This window comes from Pleurodeles waltl, chromosome 3_1 (assembly GCF_031143425.1).
Source record: "Pleurodeles waltl isolate 20211129_DDA chromosome 3_1, aPleWal1.hap1.20221129, whole genome shotgun sequence".
In the NCBI taxonomy this organism is placed as follows: domain Eukaryota; kingdom Metazoa; phylum Chordata; class Amphibia; order Caudata; family Salamandridae; genus Pleurodeles; species Pleurodeles waltl.
Window position 1 is genome coordinate 55,032,196 of NC_090440.1, and position 12,495 is coordinate 55,044,690.

A 12,495-nucleotide genomic window follows, 5' to 3' on the forward strand; every position below is an offset into this window, starting at 1 on the left:
GATCTCAGAAAATGTATCCATTCTCAATCAACAGACTTGATGGACATTGCAGGCCCCTCAACTTCAAGTTGACTTGTTTATTGCTGATTCAAACATATTTCTTTATTCTCTTTAGAGAACATCGTGGTCTCTCATGTCTTCGTGTCCCGTATGCGCCCATGTGAAGTTTCGGTGTGGCCCGTTTTCGTGTTGGTCGTGCTGCCTCCTGTGTGTTACCACTCCCCATTTCCTTCTTGTTTCCTATAAGATACGTTGTTCAGTCGTTGTTGACATGTACTGTCATCTCTCATTGTATTTGATTCCCTTTTCTTCCCTTCTTCTCTTTTCTTGTTTCTTTTTCTTATTTCTTCTATTCTTCTCTTTTTCTTTTACTCTTTTTCCTATTTCTGAAAGTTTTTTTGTCTTCATTTACAATTTTTGCATTTTTGAAGGTCATGTAGTTTTATCTTTATTTCCTCTTGGTTACATTCACAGTAATATCCTGGAATGTGAAAGGATTTGTTAATCCTGTGAAAAGACAGAGAATCTTATCTCACCTTGCCTCTTATAATCCAGATTTTGTGCTTTGCAAGAGACTCATTTTACAGAAAATAAGGCATTAAAACTCATGTGAAATTGGGTGGGATCAGTTTTTGTTTCTCCCACCTCCACTAAGAACAATGGAGTAGTTGTTCTGTCACAAAAAGTTGAATTGTATTGTTGTGTCTCAAGAAAATGATTCTGAAGGTAGATGGTTGTGTGCAACATTACTTATAAATGATATTCTGTTAACTGTTCTCAATGTATATGGCCCAACTCAACCAGATCTTTTGTTCTGGCCTAATATGGCTAAGAAATGTCTTCAACATAAAGATGAGTTTTTTATTTTAGGTGGTGATTGTAATCAGAATATGGACCCTTTTCTTCCAAATAAGTCTTATAAGCAATTCAATTTCACCATTTCCCAGAATTATTTAGCTGATGTGGGGAGATTATGTAATCCCACTGTTCAAGAGTATTCATTTTATTCCCCTGACATGATTCTCTTTCTCGCCTAGATTATATTTTTCTTAGCAACTGACTAACACAGAACCTTATCTCTGCCTCTATTGAACCTATAGTCATCTCTGACCATGCCCTTGTTGTTGCCGATTTAGATCTGGTTTGATCACATCCCAAGTCTCCTAGATGGAGATTCAATAATGCTGTTTTGTTGGATCCAAACTTTTCCTCTTCTTTTGTCTCTTTCACTAATGAGTTATTTTTATTTAATACCACTTCTGACACGTCTCCCCAATTGATTTGGACTCCTTTAAAGCCTCAGCTCTGGTTTTATCATTGATTTTGTCTCAAAGAAAAAGACATTTTTTGCTCACCAGCAGAAACTCTAATTATCTAATATTAAATGTTTAGAACATAAATTGTATTCCTCAGCTTCAGATTCTTCGTTACATGAACTAGTTCAGGCCAAATTAGCTTTTAATAAACAAATCAACTGATCAAGCTTCCTCTGTATTTTTACATAGTAGAGACCATTATTATGGTGGTCGTAATAGATCAGGAAAACCTTTAGCTAACTATCTGAAAATATGTATGGAGCGCTCTTTTATTGAATCTATTCAATCATCAGATGGGAGACTTTTATTTAAAGAGGGTGACATTTTAGCTGAATTCACCAAATTCGACAAAAAATTATATACTTCGAAACATCCCATTAATTCTACTTCTATTGACTCCTATCTTAACTCTGTTTCTCCTCTTTCCCAGTCTTTATTGAATTTTGATCTTCTTGAAGCTGATTCATCAATTACAGAATTACTCAAAGACCTTAACGTGATGAAAAAAGGGAAGTCACCAAGCCCAGATGGGTTTACTGTAGAGTTTTATCTACATTTTTCCAATCTTTTGATGCCTAAACTTTAACAACTCTTTCAATTTGTTTTCCTTACTGGCAAGGCTGGTGGTACTTTTCAGGAAGCTGCTATCTGCCTAATACATAAAGATGGATGAGATCCTACACAATGTAAGAACTATCGCCCTATACCTCTTGTTAATGTAGACTATGGGGGTCATTCCAATTTTGGCGGGCGGCGGAGGCCGCCCGCCAAAGTTCCCCCGCCAGAAGACCACACCGCGGTCAAAAGACCGCAGCGGTCATTATGGCTTTCCCGCTGGGCTGGCGGGCGACCGCCAAAAGGCCGCCCGCCCGCCCAGCGGTAAAAGCACCAGCAACGAGGATGCCGGCTCCGAATGGAGCCGGCGGAGTTGCTGGTGTGCGACGGGTGCAGTTGCACCCGTCGCGATTTTCAGTGTCTGCCAAGCAGACACTGAAAATCAATGTGGGGCCCTGTTAGGGGGCCCCTGCAGTGCCCATGCCAGTGGCATGCCAGTGGCATGGGCACTGCAGGGGCCCCCAGGGGCCCCACGACACCCGTTCCCGCCAGCCAGGCTGGCGGGAAGGGGCTCGGAATCCCCATGGCGGCGCTGCTTGCAGTGCTGCCGTGGAGGATTCCCTGGGGCAGCGGACCGCCAGGGAAGGAATGACCCCCTATATCATTTTTGCCAAATTATTAGCCCTTTGTATTGGATCCTTTTTGTCAAAATTAATTGGTAAAGAACAATGTGTTTTTTTTAAAGGTAGATTAACTTCAGATCATTCTCATTTATTTTTTAATGACTTAAATAAAGCACCTTCTCTTTCAGATTCTCTTGCAGCTATTTCTATAGATGCTGAATAAGCCTTAGACAGAGTAAACTGGTCTTTTTTACTCAAAGTTTTGAAATGCTATGGCTTTAGACCCAAAATTATATCTCTTATTTCGTTGCTTTACACAGATCCTCAGGCTGCAGTATTAATTAAGGGTTGTGTATCTCAATATTTTTCCTTGCAACAAGGGGGTCGTCAAGGGTGTCCTTTATCTCCTCTTCTATTTCTTATATTCTTTGGACCTTTCACTCTCTCATATCCATGAAAACGCATCTGTATTAGGTTTTCAGTATGGTGATGAACATTTAAAACTATCTGCTTATGCAGATGATATTCTTCTTTTCCTTTCTAATCCTGATATTCCTATACCTGCTTTACTTAAAGAACTTTCAAGTTTTTCATCTGTCTCTGGTTATTAAATTAACTCAGAAAAGACTGAAATGATGACCCTTACAAAATTTTGTACTAAGCATTCCTCTGACTCCACTGGGTTTCATTGGAATAATTCTAAAATTAAATATTTGGGCATTTGGTTTACTAACTCCGTTGTAGAATCTGTTAAAATAAATATGAAGGATTGTATCAATAGAATTGACAAACTATTGTCCTCCTGGAATTCTCTTTATTTATCGTGGTGGGGTTGTATGGATTCCATTAACATTATGATTATTCCCATTGTTTTATGCATTTTATGTATGACTCCAGTTCATTCACCAGATATTTGCTTTAAAAGAATTGACTCGCTTCTCTCAAAATTCCTCTGGAATAAGAAAAAATCTTGAATTTCTCTTTTACGTCTTAAAAAAGCTAAGGATAATGGAGGGGTGAACTATCCAGATTTTCTGACTTATCATAAAGCTTTTTGTTTGAAACAAGGTACCAAATGGGTTTCTTCAGCTCCCTCTCTTTTTACTCCATTGTGGCTTGACATTGAACTAGCATTACTTGCACCTTTCTCTAGTAAAGACATTTTAATGTTTTCTTTAAAAAAAACATAATTTCCTCACTGCTTTTTAAACATACCTGCTGTTTATTGAGTCTTTATTATCAAAGAAAACTCTCATCTAGAGTTACTTTTCTAAAATCTCCACTTTGGTATAATAAACTCATAACTATTAATAATAGACCCTTATATTGGAAATCTTGGAGAACTAGGGGAATTATCTGGGTTCAAGATCTTTTTGATGGCCTCAATCCTCGTTCATTTCTTCAATTCCAAGTGATTTTTGACTGTCCTCGATCATTTTTACGCACATTTTCAATCCTTATGAAGACAGTTTTAGATATTTTCTGTTCGCTCCCATTATAGTCCATACCTCTTTCCCCTTCTCTCCCAGATTCACTTTTACATTTGTTATCTCTTAACCCTAAAGCATCTTTTATAAACAAATATTTTCAGTCAACTGATCCTTTTCGTCCTAAAGCCAAAGTAGAACTTTCTTGGGCAGCTGATTTGGGTTGTGATTGGACCATTCTTTTCTGGAACAAAACTGTTCGTCATGTTATTACTCGAAAGGCGATTTGCTTCATATCCTTTTTTTATGCCTCCCTATTGCCATTTTTTGGCAAATAGTCTGGGCCCAACTCTCAGTTATTTTTATTATAAAATGCCCCATGTCAATTATGACAAAGGATTATTTGATCTCATGTTGGCCTTAGCTTTTCAACAAGTTACAATTAACTGGAAGTCCTTCTCTAGCATATCCTGTGCAGCTTGGTGGAATAATGTTTGTCATTATCATCCTTTAGATACTATTTTTGCTTCTGTTTGTAGACTTCTGGTGAATAAGGATTTGTATTGGTCCACATTAATGGCCTTTCTCAATAATAACATTAAACAATGTGATCAATCCATTAGGTCTGAGAATTTTAAACCACCGTAATCTGTTTATTTATCTCTGTTCTTTTCTCAGTAACATGGTTCTAGTTTTTCTCATTATGCTTATATATTATTATATACCTACCTGATGAATTGCATTCTCCATCCCCCTTTTATGTCCTTCCTTCTCCCTTTAATTATAAAATTGTAAACAGCTTTTCTCTCTATATTGCTTATTAGCTTTGTACTGTTACTATTTCCTGTGTTGATGGAATTTTGTTGGATTTTTTTTTATATTCCATAATAAAGCTGATTAAACTTAAAAAATAAACTACTAAAAACGTTCGGTAAAAGGTATTGTGTATTATGGAGTGAAACGAGAGCCTGCTTTCTATGTCCATGGCTAGATATTTAAATGGTGAAAGGAATATGTGGCCTTTGTTTGTGAGCAAGGCCGCAATACAGCCGAAATGTGTCAAGCCGGTATCTGTTTCCCATTGGCTCTTTCAGATCTTGTGGTAGCCATTTCTTTTTATTTCACTAAAACGATATGCATAACACAGGAATTTTCTGCCAGGCTTCATCCATGAGTATGTTGCTGTGTCATTCTCATTATTCTTCCACTCACACCAGCATGCACTGAGGGAAAATGTGCTAGCCCACTTCAGCCACTGTCTGACTTCACTATGAGTTATGGTATGCCTCCCTTTCAAAAGGAGCACAGCCACACACAAGCGTAGTTCACTTCGGTGCCAGGGACTGCTGTAGTAATGTGTGCTTTTGGAGACCAAACACACTTTTTCCTTTAGCCAATGTTTTTTAGAACAATAAAGTAACAAATCATGACGAAGCAAATAAAGACTGGCTGTAGCCAAATTGCTGGAATCGAGCACCAGCCCTATTGGCTTTGCCAATGCCTTTAAATTTGTCATTATGTTTACTCCAATGTTGTAGAATTCACACATCTTACTGAGTGGGTATAAGGGCGATGAAGTAAAAGGTAAAAGCGACAGTTGTAGCCCACAAGGGAAGAGAAAAGCTCATTAATTGTTCTTAAAAAAATATAACATAATCGGATTTTTTTGCATTTTAAATACACCAGTTCATTTCTGAGGACTGAGATAAACCAGGAAGAGTCGAGTGTGACCTCTTTGACTTCATATTCTTTCCTCAAACACACACATTCCTGCGTGAGCACTTCCGGGCGTTCTAATTGATGCTTAAAAAAATAGCGAGAGAGACAACTAACTCAATGCATTTTCTGAGAGGCTTTTTAAAAGCAAAAAGTTGTTCAGGTCAGAACCCATCCATTACCACTAGACCGCGAACTGCAAACACAAGAAAGGCATCTCATTACCGCACTCCAGATCCTATTGTCTTTTCGATTTAAAAATTGATAGAAATGGAAAAGCTGTCAGAAAGATCCAGGCCTCAACTGATGGCGGACGTCCGCGTCCTGACCCAAGAATTATATGCAATATTCTTTTGTTAGAGAGGTTTGTTTTGCTTTCTTTCTCATTCATCATTTTCTTCTAATTCGAGACCGGGAGAGGCCTAGATGCACGCCATCAAAGTCAGTGCTGGTATCTGGAATTAAGATTTAGGGCCAGATGTATGAAAAAGTTTTGCACTCGCAAACGGTGCGAATCGGTAAATTCGGCCGTTTGCGAGTGCAAAAACGTGGTCTGCGATGCATGAAAGGCATTCGCAGACCAAACATAAGAAATCGCAAAATTTGCGATTTTTTGCGGTGCGACCTGGTTTTGCAAGTCGCATTTTGCGATTCGGTATTTCCAGTAGGAAATTGCGTGGTGCAAAATGCGAATCGCAAAATCCAAATCGCAAATAGATGCATCCAAAAATCGCAATTAGCGATTTTTCGCAGAATGGCATTTTGCACATGCAAAATACTACTAAGTGAAAGCAGGTGCTAACCAGGTGCAACCTATATAAAGAGGCCCAGAATGCCTCAGACTCTTTTCCACAATGGCTGCACTCTACGTCATGGCGAGGAGGATGAGGATCTTGGCAGGTTTGAGGAGAGGGAGGAGGAGACAGGAGCGCATTTTCAGAGTGCGAATTACACTTTTTGACCTGACAGAGGAGGAAATATATGAGAGGTATAGGTGGAACTCAGCCATGATACTTGACCTGATAGCTGAGCTACAACCCCTACTGCAGCGCAGAACACTAAGGACACATAGGGGGTCATTCTGACCCCGGCCGGCGGCAGAAGCCGCCGGCCTGGCTGGAACCTCCAGAATACCGCTGCGCGGTCAAAAGACCGCCGCGGGTATTCTGGGTTTCCCGCTGGGCAGGCGGGCGACCGCCAGAAGGTCGCCCGCCCGCCCAGCGGGAAACACCCTTCCATGAGGATGCCGGCTCCGAATGGAGCCGGCGGAGTGGAAGGGGTGCGACGGGTGCAGTTGCACCTGTCGCAATTTTCAGTGTCTGCATGGCAGACACTGAAAATCTTGGTAGGGCCCTGTTACGGGGGCCCCTGCAGTGCCCATGCCATTGGCATGGGCACTGCAGGGGCCCCCAGGGACCCCACAACACCCCTTACCGCCATCCTGTTCCTGGCGGCCACAACTGCCAGGAACAGGATGGCGGTAATGGGGGTCGGAATCCCCATGGCGGCGCAGCAAGCTGCGCCGCCATGGAGGATTCCCCAGGGCAGCGGGAAACTGCCGGTACACCGCCGGTTTTCCGTTTCTGACCGCGGCTGTACCGCCGCGGTCAGAATGCCCATGGGAGCACCGCCAGCCTGTTGGCGGTGCTCCCGCGGTCGTTGGCCCTGGCGGATTTTACCGCCAGGTCAGAATGACCCCCATAGTATCCCCACCCATGTTCAGGTATTATGCTCCTTACACCTACTCGCCTCAGGGAGCTATCAAGGGGTCATAGCAGCGGCTGGGGGGGTGTCACAGAGTACCCTCTCCAGATTTTTCAATGCATTTATCAACGCCATGCTAAGCAAACTCCAACAGTACATCCGATTCCCCAACACCCCACAGGAAATACAGCAGACAAAAATTGAGTTTTATCAGATAGCACAGTTCCCCAACGTCCTAGGTGCCATAGATGGCACACATGTGGCAATATGTTCACCATCAGTCACAGAGTATGTGTACCGAAAACGTAAACACCAACATTCCATGAATATACAGGTGATATGCAATGCCTCCTATATCATAACGGATCTCGTGGCCAGGTACCCAGGGAGCACACATGATTCATATATATTTCGTCACAGCGGCATTCACACAAGACTGCTAGCTGGGGAGTTTGGTGAAGGATATCTACTAGGTAATGTCACTCTGTACACTGGCGCATAGATGACAAACCCATGTCAGATGGCTGAGTTACTCATCACACCTTCTGTCCCTTCCAGGAGACAGTGCCTATGCAGGGCGCACCTACATGATGACGCCCTACCTCAGTCCCACAACACCAGCAGAACGGAGATACAATGCAGCACACAGGGCAACCTGCAACGTGGTGGAGCGCACCTTTGGCCTTCCGAAGAGTCGCTTCCGTTGCCTCCACAAGAGTGGAGGGGCACTACAGTACAGTCCAGAAACCACATGTAGAATAGTGGCTACCTGTGCAATCCTGCACAATATAGCTACAACCAGGGGCATACCTATAGAAATCAGTGACACTGAATCAGATGAGGATGACGATCCCATCCCACCTCTACAGCCAGCAGACAGGACCAGTGCAGCAGAGGGAAGGCAAAGGGGTGCTGACATCACACACAACCATTTCAGACGTGAGTATGAATGACAAAACTCCACTGACGACTGTACCTGTAGTGATAGAAATGTATTACCTTACGTCAGGTAATGAATGGTGATAAATGAAGTAAACAGGTGATGGCAAAAACTAAAATTAACAAAAGAACTGAGTCACGCACTATTACGTCATAGTGGGAACACCAGTGTCAATGCGGCAAGAGTCACTTCCTCCTCCCACGCACACCACTTGGGTGCCCAGGTAACTCACTGGCACCCTGAATGTCACCCTCAGTGGCAGTGCTGCGCCTGGCACTGCGCCATCTGGTGTCTGCTGCAGGTACCGCCACACTACTGAGGCTAGAACTTTCCTCAGTGTCCCCCAAGGCCACTGGGGGACTGGGAGTGGCAGATCTCTGTCCCATGACAAGTTCAATCACATTGGTGATTTGTACAAGGCCCTGGACCACGTCCCTGCTGGTGTGTGCAGCCTCCACTTGGGCCGCTATAGTGCGACGGGCGATGAATGCTGTGGAGTTTGCCATCCTGTTTGAGGACCTGCAGTAGTTTGCTAACATTGTCCTGAAGCGGTGTTCATGTCTGCGTTGGCTCACCGTTTCGTGGCGCAGCTCCTGACAGAGGTCACGCACTGCACTAGTAAGGTCCCTAGTGTCCTCAGAGGCCTGCACCTGTCCCTCATGCAGCTGTGTGATGTTGCTGTTCAGTGTGTCAAGTTGCCGATGCAGGCCCATCATGTGTCTATTGTGGACTCTCAGGTTCCGGTCCAAACTCAGTATTTGCTTGTTTTGCAGGCGCTGTTGCTGCAACATAGCAGCCTCAAGTCCCCCAAACAAGGTTGGACCCTCACCTGCCTCATGCGGTTGCTGCTGGGACACTGTAGCACTCCTGCATTGTGCTGCATGACCCCTGTCCTCCGGTATCTGGCTGCGCCTGTCTGGTACAGACGGTGTGCTTGGCCCATCCTGCTGCACATCCGAGTTGCCACTGAGGTCTGGCAGTGGTAGTGCCCTGGGCCTGCGGCGCACAGTGGAAATGTGGAGACACCCACTGGTGTTGGTGTCAGAAGACTGCTGGGTGTCCGTCTCCCCTACACAAGGACTGTGTGTGGCTACTGGGCCAGGCCCACCTGCAACAACACAATGCAGCATGTCAGTTCTGTATGTTACATTATCTGTCTGAAAATGGCAATAAAGGTACAGGTACTGCTCTACATGGTGTTGTGTGTGTTGTGTTACCTTAGGTGTCACTATACTTCCTTACATTGTCATGCTACTGTCTGTACTAGTTTGTGGACCGCAACTCCCATAATGCATTGTTGTGCTGCTTCTCAGATGTGGACTGGACTACTTCACACACTACTTCACATTACATGCTAATTCCTAAGGGGCTTTTGTGCATGCACATATTGGGTTCACACAACAACATTGCACTTACCTTGGCTGGTACTCGGTTGACCAGAGGTGTCGATATCTGTGACCCCTGTCACAGCTTCAGGGAGGAGTGTGGATTCCACCAGGTCCTCCAGTGGTGTGGCAGGTGGTTCGGTTGGTGGTCCGCCACCTGTGCCCCTGGCCTCTGCAAGTCTCCTTGCCACCCTCTCCTTTGCCCGGGAGAGCAGGTCGTACCACCTTTTCTTCATCTCCTCAATGGAGCGCTGTGCCACTCCAATGGCGCAGATTTTTCCCTGGATGTCAAGCCATAGCCTTCTTTTCTCGCTCTCAGGAACCTGGAGTGATGATTTCCCAAACAGGCGGTCATGGCTCCTCACAACCTCTTCAGTCAGTACCTCCAGCTCCTGTTCACTGAACTTGAGTTTGCGCTTCCTCTCCTGCTTCTCCTGTGATGGTCCTTGGGGCTCCATTCTGGCTCAGGTGTTGCTGCTCCTGCTGAGTCCTGCTCTATGTGGCTGGGCTGCTCTCTCTCAGGATGCTGGTTTGGGTGTGGCACCTGAAACTGCCTGGGATGACTCATTTCCTGCTGGTGATGTCATCAGGCTCCTCCAGGTGTGCATTCTCGAACTTTCTCGCATTTTGTTATTTTTTTACCGAATCGCAAAAAAATTGCAAATTGTGAGTATGCAAATTGCGATTCGGTAAATGGGCCTCGCAAACCACAAATAAAGTTTTTTAAGAAATCACTAATTCCGAATAGCAATTTTGTTACATAGCCAATTGCGACTCAGAAATAGCGATTTTTTAAAAATCGCAATTTGCGATTCGCAGACCCCAGTTTTCATACGTATGGCCCCTAATCCTAATCTTGCCCAGGTGTGGCAGCAGTGCTTACTTTGTGCTTGGTGTTTCCGGTGCGGCGCACCAGCACTTATTTTTGAGGGTCGGCGCTTATTCTTCTGCCTCAAGCATTTACTGCCAGCAGAAGACACATATGGGAAAGACAGAGGAAGAGAACAACAAAAAAGCATCACAAAGGGAGAAACCAGAAAGCTGCAAGAGTAAGCTGATGGAGAAGGGAGTGGCTTTAAATGGATTAAAGAGGACCGAGATGGCTTCAGCATTACGCTAGCTCAGTGTTGCGTGATCGCACATTTAATTGCAGCAGGTGCATGTTTAAGAGAAGGGCTTTGAGCACCGGCATGTTTTTAGGGTCGAGCCTGCGTTGCATGTGCTCGCGCATGCGTATCGCTGCGAGACGCTTTAGTTTTTAGAAAAGGTCTCGGAGCCCTGTCAACTTTACGTCATTGGTTTTTATTGGTTTGTGGGCTTGCCTAATAAAATCTGCTTGCTTTCATTAGTCGAAGGCATGCATACGTCATGCCTTTTCCGGTAGCTAGCCCTCCTCGAGCGCAGCGACCAAGTACAGAAAACATGCGTGGCTCGCTGTTTTCCATCGGGCTCGTGGACTTTTTTTCTCTAATTTACGAGCGCGATCTCGCTTGGCAGAAGTTGAGCGCTTTACATAGTTAATTTAACTTTTTAGGGTTATGTACATAAATGCACTTTTGCCCGATAGGTGAAAAGTTAGGTTAGGAGTTTACAACGCGATCAGCTCTAACATGAGCAAACGCAAGACCCGTTGCATTGTAAATTCTTGTTATTTACAAGTTAAGCAAGTTAACAAGGATAAGTGTTGCGGCAAGTGCTCACTTTAGCACCTGGGGATGAGTGTACAGTGCAAGAATAAGTAGCGGGGTGAGCGCACATTAATGATCTTGCATTCTAGCTATGGTGGATGAGTGCATATTGGAAAACTGAATGTTGCATGCAGCCAAATCCCAGGTGCTTTTTTTGTCAGTGATTAAAATAATTTGAACACTTAGGGCCTCATTACGACATTGGTGGTTCCTAAAAGTGGACTGCCAAAGCCTTGGGGAGGATGCCACAGTCATACAAGGTGGTGCTCCCCCCGAGCATATTACAATCTTCCCAACATTGTATTACACATTCCCGCTGGGCTGACCGGTGGGAACAGTGCTACGATATTGACCTTGGCTCCTTGTAATGCACTTGGCATTCCGATGGTGCTTGGCCGGGGGGGGGGGGTGGCTGCACTGCCCATGCCATGGATACCTCAGGGCCCACCCTGTGGCTCCTAGCACTGGCTTTCCACCATCTTTGCCATGGTGAGGTCCCCACCATGGAAAGGCTGGGGGAAAGCTGAGTTGTACTCAGCCAGGCAGCGCTGAGTTCAGAGCTGCACTGGCTGGTTATAACTCCGACCACCGTCACCACGTCGGGAATCATGTTCCTGGCAGGGACAGCGGTCCCCTGGCAGGTCTGAACGCCAGGATTGTAATGTGACAGCCTTACTGCCACAGTTGCGGCAGTCCAACTGTCCCCGCAAGGCTAGCGGTCCTTGGACCACCAGCCTCGTAATGAAGCCCTAATCTTCAGCTTTACTTCGAAATCTGAATAGATTTTTTCTCCAAATTCTCTAATCACATCTTTAGCATGTCTACCAACTTCTATTTCTATTTGACCACCAGGGTGTAGAGGACGAGGATAAGGAGTACGAGTACCATGGTAATCTCATGGTCACAGCCTCTATGATACAAGAGTTGCAGGCTAATGCTGGGTCGGATACTCCTATAAGGCAAAAAGGCACTCTATACAACCAAATTCTCCAGGGAGGGTAAAGGCATGGTTATGCAAACTTCACATACTCCAGTCATCTAATCTATTACATTTACAAACAACGGTAAACAAAATATATATATTTTTTAAAGAGGGTGGTATGATTGTGCCAGAGGGCCACTGTTACATTATAGATATTAT